General features: G+C 47.7%; 1 long non-coding RNA gene and 1 gene segment (V, D, J or C); both read left to right on the forward strand.

Annotated features, from left to right (window-relative positions):
* The window catches only part of LOC144299103 (immunoglobulin lambda variable 1-40-like), a 296,751-nt gene that overhangs the window by 172,869 nt on the left and 110,348 nt on the right, over nt 1-13,534 (forward strand).
* LOC144299105 (uncharacterized) lies at nt 9,762-10,121 on the forward strand. Its single transcript, XR_013365885.1, has 2 exons — nt 9,762-9,953; nt 10,064-10,121. It is a non-coding gene; the product is annotated as an uncharacterized LOC144299105 (long non-coding RNA).

The following is a 13,534-nucleotide window of genomic DNA, read 5'->3' on the forward strand; positions in this document are numbered from 1 at the left end:
GTCACTCAAATTAGCCCCTTTTGTACACAACGAGTCTTAAACAATACTGAAAGTTTTGTCCTCATGAGCTGGGCCAGCTTCTTCTAGACTAGCGAACATTCACTTATCATCTACTGATGTTTCAGTAAATGAAACACTCATAAGTCATGAGGCTGTCATGGTCCTTCAGTCCGTCCCTGCTCTGCTGATGCACGTGTCAGCGCTCTGTGCAGCTGGGATCATTATTCCCTTAGCTTCAACCAGATGACTAGTTCTCATTATTTGATGTTGTGTTGAACACATAAATCAATGCCATACTGAAAATTATATAAAGTAAAAAAAAAATCTTTCTAGAGAAAAATCCTGATGTGCTTGTTTATGGATTTTTTTTTCATATTCACCTCAGGTGAAAGCATTAAGAATCTGCACACTAATTTTTAGACCAGCTTTTTATAAAATGACCAGACTTGAGGTAAGAAAAACATCCTCCATCATTATGAATATTTGTAAAGGGTGATATTAATCAACATTTAAAGGAAATAAGTTTTGAAGTTCAAAAATATGCATGAGTATTAACTGCACATTTTTTTATTTTTTATTCATGAGAGACAGAGAGAGAGAGACAGAGAGAGAGAGAGATGCAGAGACACAGGCAGAGGGAGAAGCAGGCTCTGTACAGGGAGCTCAGCACAGGACTCGATCCCAGTATTGCAGGATGATGCCCTGTGCCGAAAGCAGGTGTTAAACCGCCGATCCACCTGGGGATCCCCTAACAGCACATTTCATAAGGAAGAACAACATATAACAGGCTACTTTCCACATCATGGGAATTTCATCATATTTTGGAAGAAGCGATAATCTAGATGTGGTAAGGAGGCCAGGGATTGACATCAGGTGGAGGAAGGGGGAGGGTGAGTGTGTGAGGTGACTGTATTCGTGGTGATGCCACCTTCCTACTCGTCCCTGTGATGGCGGCCACACCACACTGCTGTGCTGTCACAGCTCAGTAAACTGTACCCCAGAGCGACAGCTCCTTCGTGCAGGCAGAGGATGTCATCTAGGTTTCTGGGGGCTGTGATGGTGCAAAGGGTGACATCTTCCCATCCACTGCTCCATGTAGGTGTGACCCTGTGTCCCTGAACAGGGAGGTCAGGAAGGAGGGGACCTGAGGAAGATCGAACAGACAGTTTGAAAAGAATATAGGGAAGGGAGAAGAAATGGGTGGGAAATATCAGAAAGGGAGACAGAACGTAAAGACTGCTAACTCTGGGAAACGAACTAGGGGTGGTAGAAGGGGAGGAGGGCGGGGGGTGGGAATGAATGGGTGACGGGCACTGGGTGTTATTCTGTATGTTAGTAAATCGAACACCAATAAAAAAAAATGCTTAGAAACATAAAAAAAAAAAAAGAAAAGAGATCAAAGATACTGCACATGAGCCCCATAGTCCAGATGACAGTGTGTGTCCCCTGGGCTGAGGGTCAGTCATTGTGATGTGTTGGAGACTTTCCTGGGATTGAACCACGACCTCCATGGCCACAGACAGCGGGGGCCAGAATTGTCCCTTCAGGAACAGAAGGTCCTGTGCTGTGAGGGTCTCAGCCACTCCAAAGCCAATGTCAAGGTCGCACCTGCCCTTGTGGTTCTGGTGAAGAAAGCAGGAGGTCCTACAGCTACAACTCAGGAAACTTGTAAAAGTAAGGGTCAATTAATTATAAACCAGTAAATTACAGAACACAATTGGGGCAACAAACAGAGGTCATCATAGAGACAGAGCGAGCCTGCGGCCTCCCCACCAGGAGTGTGGACAGAGGCTCAGCTGACAGAGGAAGGGGCTGGGATCAGAGACAGAGACAGAGAGAGACAGAGAGAGACCAGGGTTGGGTGACAGACACCAGAGTCCACGGGGGCAGCATTGTTGATGTCTTCGTCCATCTGCTTCCTGCCCTGGGGACGGACAGGCTGACCCCATGCCTCACTCTAATCCTACAGAAGAAGAGGGGCAATGGGGACACATGGAGACACTCCTTAGGGAGGAGCCACAGTAGGGGTTTCTGAACAATTTGGGGCCATGAGGTACAGCCTTAGGAAGGCTGGGTGTGACCTAGGTGTGGCCTGTCCTCCTAGAGGACCCACAGCACTAGAGTCCATGGAGCTCTGCTCTGGGGTCATGTTCACTCATCTCATTTAGAGCAAACAGGGCTGGGGCAGCAGGAGACTGGGTGCCTGTCCCTGGGGCCCATGGCATGCTTGCAGCTGGGAAGGCAGCCCCTGCGTGTGTCTAGGTCCAGGGCCCACCTGCTGTCAGCCCAAGGCTCCCAGACCTTAGGGGAGTCCACCCAGGCCCTTCCATGACATCAGGAAGAGGAAATGGGAGTGGGGAGCTGTGACCAGAATGCAGTGCTCCTCCCCCAGGGGGACGAAGGGATGAGAGAGACTGCAAGCTCTGCCTCCCTGTGGCTGGGGTCCTGGAGGTGTGCAGGCGGGTGCAAAAGTTGGGGTTATCCTCCATCCCCACTTCTTCATGACACCTGATGTCCAGGCAGTGCAGCCTGACCTTGGACATTCAGCTTGTTCTCCTCCATGACCCCTCCTTGCCCTGGGTTTTAAAGGTCTGCAAACATCCCTCCCAACACACACTCACTGTCCTCAATCCTCCCTGAACTTTCCCTTGAGGGACATGAAGAGGGGAAGGTCTCACCTCATCGGACACACGGCTTACCCCTGAGGACTCGCAGCAGACAGGAGGACTCACTACCCCATATGCTCCAGGGAAGCTGCAGGGAAAGCCCCGGGAGCCCGCCTGGTTTGAGGGATCAGGCCTGCAGGACTCCTGTTCCCCATCTTGCACCGGGGGAGGAGATCCAGGGATCCAACTCAGGTTCCTGCCCCCCCTACACGACCACACCCACCCCGAGGTCTGCTCACCAGGCCTGCACACCCTGTCTAGGTCTCTCCTCCTTGTAGGGTCCTGGTCTCAGTCTGTGCTGACTCAGCCACTGTTAGGGCCTGGGGCCCTGGCCAGAGGGTCACTCTCTCCTGCCCTGGAAGAGTCCCAGTATTGGTGATTATGGTGTGAAGTGGTACAGGCAGCTCACAAGAACAGACCCCAGACTCCTCATCCATGGTGATAGCAATTGATCCTCGGGTCCCCAATCACTTTTCTGGCTCTGTTTTTGGCATCACTGGCTGCTTGACCACCTCTGGGCTCCAGACTGAAAAATAGGCTGATTACTAGTGCTTATCCAGTGATCCAGGCCTGTGGGGCTGTTAGAGAAAAACCTGCTATTCCCACAGCAGTGGGGCTCCCTATGCTGCCCAGACTTCCTGGCCAAGTCAGCTGTTTCTTTCTCTTTGGCTGAAATCCAGATCTGAGGCTCACCGCAGAGAATTTTGCATACAGTTCTGTCCCCATTGGCTTAAAATCTATCTCCCAACCCTGTCCTTGGCAGCAACATACGGGGAATTTTATCAAAATGAATTGAAATTCCTGGTGCCAGGGACTGGCTAGACAGTGGACAGAGTCCAGGATGTAAAGGAAGAACCAGGGACACAGAATTCAACTGCATCTGAGTCAAGACACGTCAAGAATGTACAATATGTGTCCTGAGACTGAAACCTCCCATGAATAGGCCCCCAAACTCTCATCTACTATGATAGTTAGACCCTTGGAGCATCTGGTCAACAGCAAATCTCGCTCTCTGGCCATCTGTGGGCTGAGGACAGAGGATGAAGGGACCCTCCCACTAAAGCTCCTGTGACAGCATCTCAGGGCCCATGCAGATCCCCTGGCTTGTCAGAACTGAGATCAGAACCCTTTCCTCATCTGGCAGAATGGGTCTCCAGGTGTTGGTGATGCTCAGCCTCAACAGCTTTTGCTTCTGATGCTCTTGCTACTGCCACCATCGGCCCATGTCTTTCCAAGGACACCACGTGGGAATGAGGGCTCCTCCTTCCCTCACTTCCCCCAGAACTCATAGCAGCCCCTTCCTAGACAAGGGGTCTCAGAAGACACAGAAGGGCTATGGCTCCCATCTGGTTGGGACACAGAATCTCTTTGACCTCAATTCAGAGACAAGGAGTGGTAAGCCCACTGTGTTCATCTCTCACCCAACATCTGAGGAATCTGGGGTTCCTATCCTTGGTCATTTACCTAGTTGTTCAAGTTTCAATGCTATGCTATCCTCCCATTAGTCTTCAGGGGAATGCCTATTTTTTTATTTCTGCTTCTTATCCTCCTGCTGCTGATGCCATGGACTGAGGTTCATCCCAGGGAACCACATGCAAAAGAGGCTCCTCCTGTCCCTTCTGTCCTCAAAGCTACTCAGAGCAGCCCATTTGTAGACAAAGAGGCTTCATGAAAACAAAAATTTCTTGTCTTCATCAGCTGGGGACCAATTACTTCTAAGCTGATTTATATTCATTCTTTTCTTTGTGATTTGAATTAATTGAAATAAATTATTTTGCACTTGAAAATATCATGGGACCTCAGCTGTACCCATGAAGTGTTATTTTAATCTGATATTATTATCTACATGAGTATAACTGGCACTGACCCGTTTCTAATCTTGGGGTGTTTTCTAAATAGATGCCAGTGTAAAATTAAATAAATACATCCAAACATCTGCCACAGGTAAACCTCCATGTGAATAATTACAGCAGATTCATTCACAATCACTAAAAACTGCAAGTGCCTAGAAATCCACAAGGGGATATTAATTCCAAGTTTGTATCTAATCACCCAAAGCTGGGACCGACTAAGATATTACCCAGGAAGGGGCCCACGTATAAAACATGATATGTTCATTGTAGGATCACAGTTTAATCACATTTTAGAAGAGGCAAATCTTCCAAGAGAAGGCAGACACCTGCTGTCCCTGGGGTCTACAGAGGAAAAGGGGTTGAACATGTGGACAGTCATCTTCTTATGGCAGGCCCATCAGACCACTACATTTATCCTTCTGCGATTTTTTTATTTTCAAGCATAAGCACGGACAGCGAGTATTCTTTAGTAAGAATGGTGTCACCCACACTGACCATGATATTTTAGCGGAATTCATGTTATCCCTTGCTCTGAGTCCCAGGCCTGTTCACAACGTCCCCTCACCTACCACAGCTGCCTTTCCTGGCTGGCACGTTTCCAAACCAAATACACGGGACTCCCCGAATTGGAAACTGAGACTAGCAGCTCTGAAGAGGGCAGTGATGTGTGCAGAAAGCAGCCCTGGGCTCTGGCTTCAAGGCAGGAGCCCTTCCAGGTCGAGTGGACACATTTCCTGCCATCAGGGGGCAGTATGGGTTTGGGAGGCTCAAGGTCCTGAGGGATGCTGGCAATGTCCCCACAGGCTTGTGAGGTCAGGACCCTGCTCAGATCTGTCAGGTGTGTGATCTGATGACATCTGTGATCAGTTATGTCTGCTGCCCTGGCTGAAGCACAGGGACAGTGAGTAGGAACCACTGCCCTGACTGCAGGTTGTCCACAGTCACACTTGCTACCTGTGGGTTTCTATCCAGGGCCTGTCTGGAGAGGCACAGAGAAGGGGGTCTCCTCTGTGACCAGCAGTGTCTCCTCTCCCTGAGGAGGGCAACTCTCCACATGAATAGCTAGTTGTATGGATTGAGTCTTGGGAAGACCTGAGCCTTCATGGGGCAGAACTGGTTCTTCTGTTTCCCTTCTCACCCCAGAGCCAAGGATGGGGACTGGACCAAGGGAGGCATATCATAAGTGTTGTTGAGTCTGAGCTGAAGGACTCTTCCATGGAAGATGAGATCTGGGACAGGGCGTTGGGCAGACTCCAGGGTAGTGGATTCAGGGGCTTCATTCCATGGTGGGACGCAGAGGGGCAGGAGTCCTGGGGGGGACACCTGAGAAATCAGAAGTGGGGCCTGAGGACTTTAAAGCACTTGCAGGTGAGCTCCATAAACAGGCTTTGGTGCAGGCACCTGGGGAGGCTGTGTCTGCGTGTGAGAGATAAAGACTGTGTGCAGCCATGAGGGAGGAGCAGAGGCTGCGAATCTGAGAGAACTGACTTCTCAGTCTGCCCCTCCATTCTTGTTAAATACCAACCTTGGAGGAAGCAGATGGGTACGAAGGTGCCAGTCCATCTCAACACTGTGCGGAGGGTATAAGACCTGGGATCCAAGGCTCGGGTGGGGCCTGAAGGACCAAGATCTGGTGTCTCCACCATGGACTGGATCCTGTCTCCCTCCTCCATGTAGTCACAGGTCAAGTGAGGAGAGTGGTCACTGTGTCCCAAGACCCAGCATCTTCCAAGCCTTACCCCTGTACCATCCCTTCCATCAGTTTATCACCTGCCTCTTAACTGGAGCCCTAATAAGAAATTATTTCCTTTTAAGATATTTTTTATTTATTTGTGAAAGAGAAGATGAAGAGAAGGGAGAGGGCATAGCAGAATCCTTGCTCAGTGGGGAGCCAAACACATGACTCCATCCCAGTACACCAGGGTCATGACTTGAGCTGAAAGACTGCTAACTCTGGGAAACGAACTAGGGGTGGTAGAAGGGGAGGAGGGCGGGGGGTGGGAGTGAATGGGTGACGGGCACTGGGTGTTATTCTGTATGTTAGTAAATTGAACACCAATAAAAAAAAAAAAGAAAGATGATTAACCAACTGAGCCACCCAGGCACCCCCTAATTATAAATTCCTAAACACAGACTAAAAATGAGTAAATTGGGGATCCCTGCATGTCTCAATAGTTTAGCGCCTGCCTTCGGCCCAGGGCGAGATCCTGGAGTCCTGGGATCAAGTCCCACATCAGGCTCCCTGCATGGAGCCTGCTTCTCACTCTGCCTGTGTCTCTGCCTCTGTGTGTGTGTGTGTGTCATGAATAAATAAATAACAAATTTAATAAATAAATTAAAAATAAATAAATAAATAAATAAAATGAGAAATTGGTGGACAGGACACAGGACGAAATCTGCATTGCCAGTTGTTGGGGAATATTGTAAAAAGTTGTAATCACAGACTGATCCAGAAGCTGGACTCAGGCACTCTGAGGCTATTCAACTCTGTCCTTGTCTGTGGATGGTGGGTTCTGCTTGACTTAGCTGCTCCCAGAGTACGCTCCAAGAATGTATACTTGACATAATGATGTAGTGTTGATGTGGTGTACACAGGCCTCAACATAGTAAAGGCATATTCATAAACATAAGACTTAGTGGATGTGTGTGAGGATCTATTTCTCTTGCTGCTGACCAACAGAAGCCTTGTATGCAGTCCTCCTTTGCTTATTCGTCTTCTACTGACCTGGAGTAGCCTTCCTCTTTCTCCTGTCTCTGTTCCCTGTGAGGACAGGATCCCATTTCTGCTCACACCTGGGAAGCTCCCTAGAGTGTTGGAAACAAGAACCAGGTGAGGAGGGCTGGAAGCCTGCACTCAGGCACCTGGAATGGAGCAGAGATGTGTGAAGGCAAAAGGCAAGCTGCAGAGAGAGCATGGAGGAGGTCATTGTGAGGTTCTGTAGGAGGTGAGGGTTTCTAAGCATTCTGTGGGCTCCAGATACCCAGGATGATCACTGGTCAGGTAATACCAACCACGTGGAGATGATTCTCTGTGACTGTCTTTCCTGTGTGCCCCACATTTGAATTTTTTCCTTTTGTGTATATGTGTTATTACTGTATCCACGAAGCTCAAAACCTAGCATGACAGCAAGGACGAATTCAACACCAGTTTCTTGAATGAATGTGTGAATTCACCGGAATAGGATTCCCATGAAGAAGAATAGTTGACTTGATGGGATGAGCACTGGATGTTATACTATATGTTGGCAAATCGAACTTCAATTAAAAAAAAAGAGGAATAGATCTAAGGCCAAGACAGTGACTTCTGATTGTGGAATATTTCATATTTGGAGGGCTGAATTGATCAAATAGGAGTTGGGAACTAAGCACTTGATATTAGGACAGAACAAGAGAAAAACACAGACTTCAATCTTGGTGAAGGTGACAGTCCCATGGACTGGATTCAATGGGTTCCTGCAGGGAAGAAGAAAGGACATGATTAGCCTCCAGCTACTGGTGGAAGAAACCAGAGGGAGCAGCTGGATCATAGAGCATATTCTGAGCACAGAAGTCAATGTCCTTGAGCAAATGAACTACAACATACAGGTCAGGTGTATGAACATCTGCTGACAATTCACCAAACCAAGTACCAGGAAAATTGTCATTTGCCTACATAAGCATGGACTTGGTAAAAATACACCATAGGATCAAGAAATTGTAATATTTATCTCCTCATCCAAAATTCCTTGGAAGGCCTCCATGGTGGCAAATCTATCGAATAATGTTGGTGCAGTGTTGAGAGAAAAGAAGTTTCTTCACCTGGGGGAGGCAAAGATAGAAGCCCAGATATAAATGTCTGAAAATTGATTCCTCCATTTCTCTCTTTTTTTGACAGTGTGGGGTGCTGTAAACGTAGAATCTGCAAAATGACATACATCATGCTTCTGTCAAGGTAGCTATTAGAGCAGTCTTTCCTTAAGATTTTATCTATTTATTCATGAGAGACACAGTGAGAGAGACAGAGATATAGGGAGAGAGAGAAGCAGGCTCCCTGGGGGGACGCCCATGTTGGACTCAATCCCAGGACACCAGGATCACCCCCTGAGCCAAAGACAGCCGCTCAACTGCTGAGCTACCCAGGCGTCCCAGGTGATCTTTCTCTAATAACAACCTGAAGAAGTTGTTTACGCAATATATGGCACAGTTGGTAAAAACTCTTTTCTGGAAGCGAAACTGATGGAAAAGTAACAATGAACATTCAACCAAAATCACAGACCAATGAAGTGGTTCAAAGTGTGTATGTTCTTCTCTGGGGTGAAAATAGTTGCCATTGATGTACATTCCTGAACCTCCTGAGATTGGAACACCTCTCGAGAGTGAGATACAAAAGAATCAGGTACAATATACTGGAATCGCCATATCTAGAAATCAGATCAGAGATGTGAGAATAGACAGGGACCTGGAAAGTTGCAGAAACCAGCAGGACTCAGGTCTTTGGGCCAGGGTGAGTGTGTGCTCTGCAACCAGCAGGGGGCGCGGTGGGACTGCCCTGTGGTCCCAACTCCACTGCTGACTGAGGACCATTCACACAAGGAGCCTGGTGTTGGAGGCTGGGCCATGTGCTCCCTGCTGGGGACTCAGGCCTGGCAGAGATTTCTGAGGGATGTCCAGTGTATAATCCTCTACAATGCACACGACCGCTTCTACCCAGAGTTTGGGAAGAGTGCTCCCTGGTCCTCAGTGCTGAGGGAACTTCTGGGAGAAGAGGACTCTCCAAACCCGATAGGAACCAGGTAAGAGGAAAGAAATGAGCCTCCTGCACAGATCTGGCCATGTGTCAATGTGGACTCATCCCTGCTCTGGACGTGATCCTCATATATGTGGTTCTACAAGAGACATCACCTCAGTCCTGTCCCATGAACAACCCAGGGATCTGTGGACAGACTCACTATGTGGAGCATGAATAGAGTAAAAATGTGTCCTGTAGTGATGGGAGGCCACATAAGAGAACACCAGGCCTGGCCCTAAGGAAGTTGACAGTGGACAGTGTAGTGAGGAGGCAGGAGTTCTCTCTAATGGACTCGTGTCACCATGTCGTACAATGCTGCGTCTAGGCCTGGACTCAGGGAGCACCCTTCACATGTTTTGAGGGATAGTTGATCAGAGCAGAAAACTTGCCACCCACTACTGCCTGTGTCAGGGCTCATAGCTGGGACCTCTGCACCCCTGTCACATGCAGCCCCTCCCAGCCCTACCCCCTTAGTATCCTCAGACAGAGGGACTAGGGTCTTATTTGCATGGATGGCCCCTCCCTCTCTCAGAGGATGAATAGGGGAAGGGAGAGATTAGATGAGGTCTGCTCAGCTGTGTGTCCCCAGAAGGCAGGATCAATCAGTGATGTCCTCTGACATGGCCTGGTCCCCTCTCCTCCTCACACTCCTTGCTTACTGCACAGGTGACTGGATATGGGGAAAGGGGAAGGGATCCTGGGAGGGCACATGGGCTCTGATTTTTCCCCTTTCCTGTGGAAAAGAGCATCACCCACTCTGTCTCTCTCCCTTGCAGCGTCCTGGGCCCAGTCTGTGCTGACTCAGCCAGCCTTAGTGTCGGGGTCCCTGGGCCAGAGAGTCACCATCTCCTGCTCTGGAAGGACAAACATCGGTAGGTTTGGTGCGAGCTGGTACCAACAGCTCCCAGGAAAGGCCCCTAAACTCCTCGTGGACAGTGATGGGGATCGACCGTCAGGGGTCCCTGACCGATTTTCCGGCTCCAAGTCTGGCAACTCAGCCACTCTGACCATCACTGGTCTCCATGCTGAGGACGAGGCTGATTATTACTGTCTGTCTATTAGTCCCACGCTTGGTGCTCACACAGTGCTCCAGGCCTGGGGGGAAGTGAGACACAAACCTGCCATCCCCACTGTGATGGGGCTGCTGGTGCAGTCCTGAAAGTTTGGCCAAGTCAGTGCTTCTTTTTTTGTGTGATATAAACAGGCATCCGAGACTCCCCTCAAGGAATTTATCTATAATTCTTTCCACATTCTCTTAAACTTCTCCTTGAAGCTTGTCCTTGAGATCAAGAAACTGCATGATTTTCTTACATTGAGCACAGATTCCTGGGTGCCAAGGTCAGCTGCCCTGAGGACAGAGTCCATGACAGGTCAGGGCAGAATCAGGGACCCTGAATCCAGCTCTGAGTCAGGACACATCAGGAGTGTCCAATATGTGTCCTGCTACCAACAGCTCCATGAATGGGCAGTCAAATCCTCATGTATTTTGATGGATAGAACGTCTGTGGACCCTGGTCCATTCTCTGGCTCAATGTCTGGCAGCTCTGGCTCTCTGGCCATTGCTGGGCTGAGCCTGGAGGATGAGGTCATGCGTCACTGCCCCTCCTGTGACAGCATTTCAAGGATCACATAGAATCTCAGATCCTTGAGAATGGAGGCCAGAAACCCTTTGTCATCTGCTGGGAGGGGGAGGCCCCAGCAGCTGCTTAGGCTCAGTGTGTGGCTCCTGTGTCTGCTGTTCCTGTTGCCAACATTGGTTCAGGTCTATGCAGGGCTGCCAAGGGTCTCAGTGCTACTCCTTCCCTTGTGTCCCCAAAGATACTCACTGTAGCATCTTCCAAGAAAAGAGGCCTCAAAGAAAAAAGAAAGGCCTCAAATGACACAGAGAGGTCATCTCCCCCATCAGCTTGTGACACAGGGTCTCTTTCTACTGAAATACATGGACTGGGGGTGGCAGGGCCAGGGTGCTTATCTCCCAATTGACCTCTGAGGAATCCAGGATCTCCATCCTTGGTCATTTAGCTATTTCTGTAAATTTCCAGACCTGTGGAATCCTCTGATTCATCTTCAATACAAATGTCTGTTCTTTTTGCTCATTGGGTGATTGCTTCTGTCACTGATGCACCAATTCCAGAGTATCTATATCTGAATCATAGATTTGGATCTTCTGACATAACTCCCTTTCCATTCCCATCAATGCTGAAGTCTAACCAGGAATTTTTCCTTGTTCTCTTGCATTTTCTGATACTTGAAGAAAGATGTTGAGTTTATTTATTTATTATTTAAAGATTTTACTGATTTATTCATGAGAGACACAGAAAGAGATAGAGGCAGAGACACAGCCAGAGGGAGAAGCAGGTTCCATGCATGGAGCTCAATGTGGGACTCTATTCCGGGATTTCAGGTTCACCCCCTGGGCCCAAGGCAGGGGCTAAACTGCCGAGACACACAGGGTTCCCCAAGATGTTGAGTTTAATGGTAGTTAGGTCACATTTGCACATTCCTGAAATGGTAGAAATGTCTTCCCCCCAAAACCCCCATTAGCTGTTTTCTTCAGTGTGAGACTAATTTCTATGTCTGTGCAAGAAAGCAAGTCATCATTGTAAAATTTCTCTGTTTTTATTCATGTGGTTTTTATGAGGACTTTGCTTTCACATTAGTCAAAATTTCTTTCAAGGTCTAGTGAGATCATGTAATTTTACTCTGTAAATTAATTAGTATGACTGTTCTTAGAGCAATTATCTTTATGAAAACCCACTCCATATCTATAATAATTCACAATGGTTATAGGGTCTGAATATATTAGTCTGATATCACAATCTCACTGTTCATAATTTATTTAGAATGTTTGAATCAGTATTTCTTTTTTTTAGTTCACAGTATTCCGCAATCTTTCTTTTTCTGTATTTTATGAGTCATTTCTATGTATCCCTATTGTCTTTATTTCCATAAGTTTATTTTTTTTAATTTTTTTTTATTTATTTATGATAGTCACACACACAGAGAGAGAGAGAGAGGCAGAGACACAGGCAGAGGGAGAAGCAGGCTCCATGCACCGGGAGCCTGACGTGGGATTCGATCCCGGGTCTCCAAGATCACGCCCCAGGCCAAAGGCAGGCGCTAAACCGCTGCGCCACCCAGGGATCCCTATTTCCATAAGTTTAAAATTTCCATTGTTTTCAATGTTTAAAATATATGTGTGTGTGTGTGTGTGTGTGTATGACTTATTTATTTTTAGAGAGACAGAGAAAGGGAGAGAATGAGTTGGGGAGCTACAGGGGGAGAGGAAGTGAGGGAATCTCTGGCAGACTCCCCCCCCCTCAAGTGCTGAATCTAACATGGTGGGACTCGATCCTATGACACTGAGGTCATGACCTGAGATAAAATCAAGAATCAGACACTCAAGCTCTTTCCTGGCTGGAACGATGGAGGGTGCAGAACAGAAGAAAAAGAGGGTTCCTGCTGTGCCAGAAACTCTTATGAAAAAGCAAAGGAATTTTGCAGAGTTGAAGATCAAGTGTCTGCGAAAAAACTTTGCCCCAAAGATGCTTTCAAAGGCAAGGAGGAAGCTTATCTATGAAAAGGCTAAGCATTACCACAAGGACTATAGGCAGATGTACAAAACTGAGATTCGAATGGCGAGGATGGTGAGAAAACCAGGCAACGGCTCTTCTTCTTTTCTTTTCTTTTCTTTTCTTTTCTTTTCTTTTCTTTTCTTTTCTTTTCTTTCTTTTTTTATTTTATTTTTTATGATAGTCACAGAGAGAGAGAGAGAGAGAGAGAGAGGCAGAGACATAAGCAGAGGGAGAAGCAGGCTCCATGCACCAGGAGCCTGACGTGGGATTCGATCCCGGGTCTCCAGGATCGCGCCCTGGGCCAAAGGCAGGCGCCAAACCACTGCGCCACCCAGGGATCCCCGGCTCTTCTTCTTAATAAAGTGTACCTGTTATTTATTATTAACCCAAATTTTTCATTCTTTATTTTTGTCCACATTTCATTACTTATTTCCATATTTGAGTTTCATACATTTTCATTTAAAAGTTTTCAAGAAGTTTATCTTATTCTGTCACTGAAAAACCTGACTGTGAAGCACCTTTTTGATAAACCCAGGTCACGATTGTTGGGATACCAGGGGGCTCTGGGCAGCTGACAAGAAAGAAGTACTGATGCTAAACTTCTTCACATGTGAGAAGGGCCTGAGCCTGCTCCAGTGGGACTTGGACCAATGACTCCCTCCTTTTGAGGCT

Source organism: Canis aureus, chromosome 27 (genome assembly GCF_053574225.1).
Source record: "Canis aureus isolate CA01 chromosome 27, VMU_Caureus_v.1.0, whole genome shotgun sequence".
Taxonomy (NCBI): domain Eukaryota; kingdom Metazoa; phylum Chordata; class Mammalia; order Carnivora; family Canidae; genus Canis; species Canis aureus.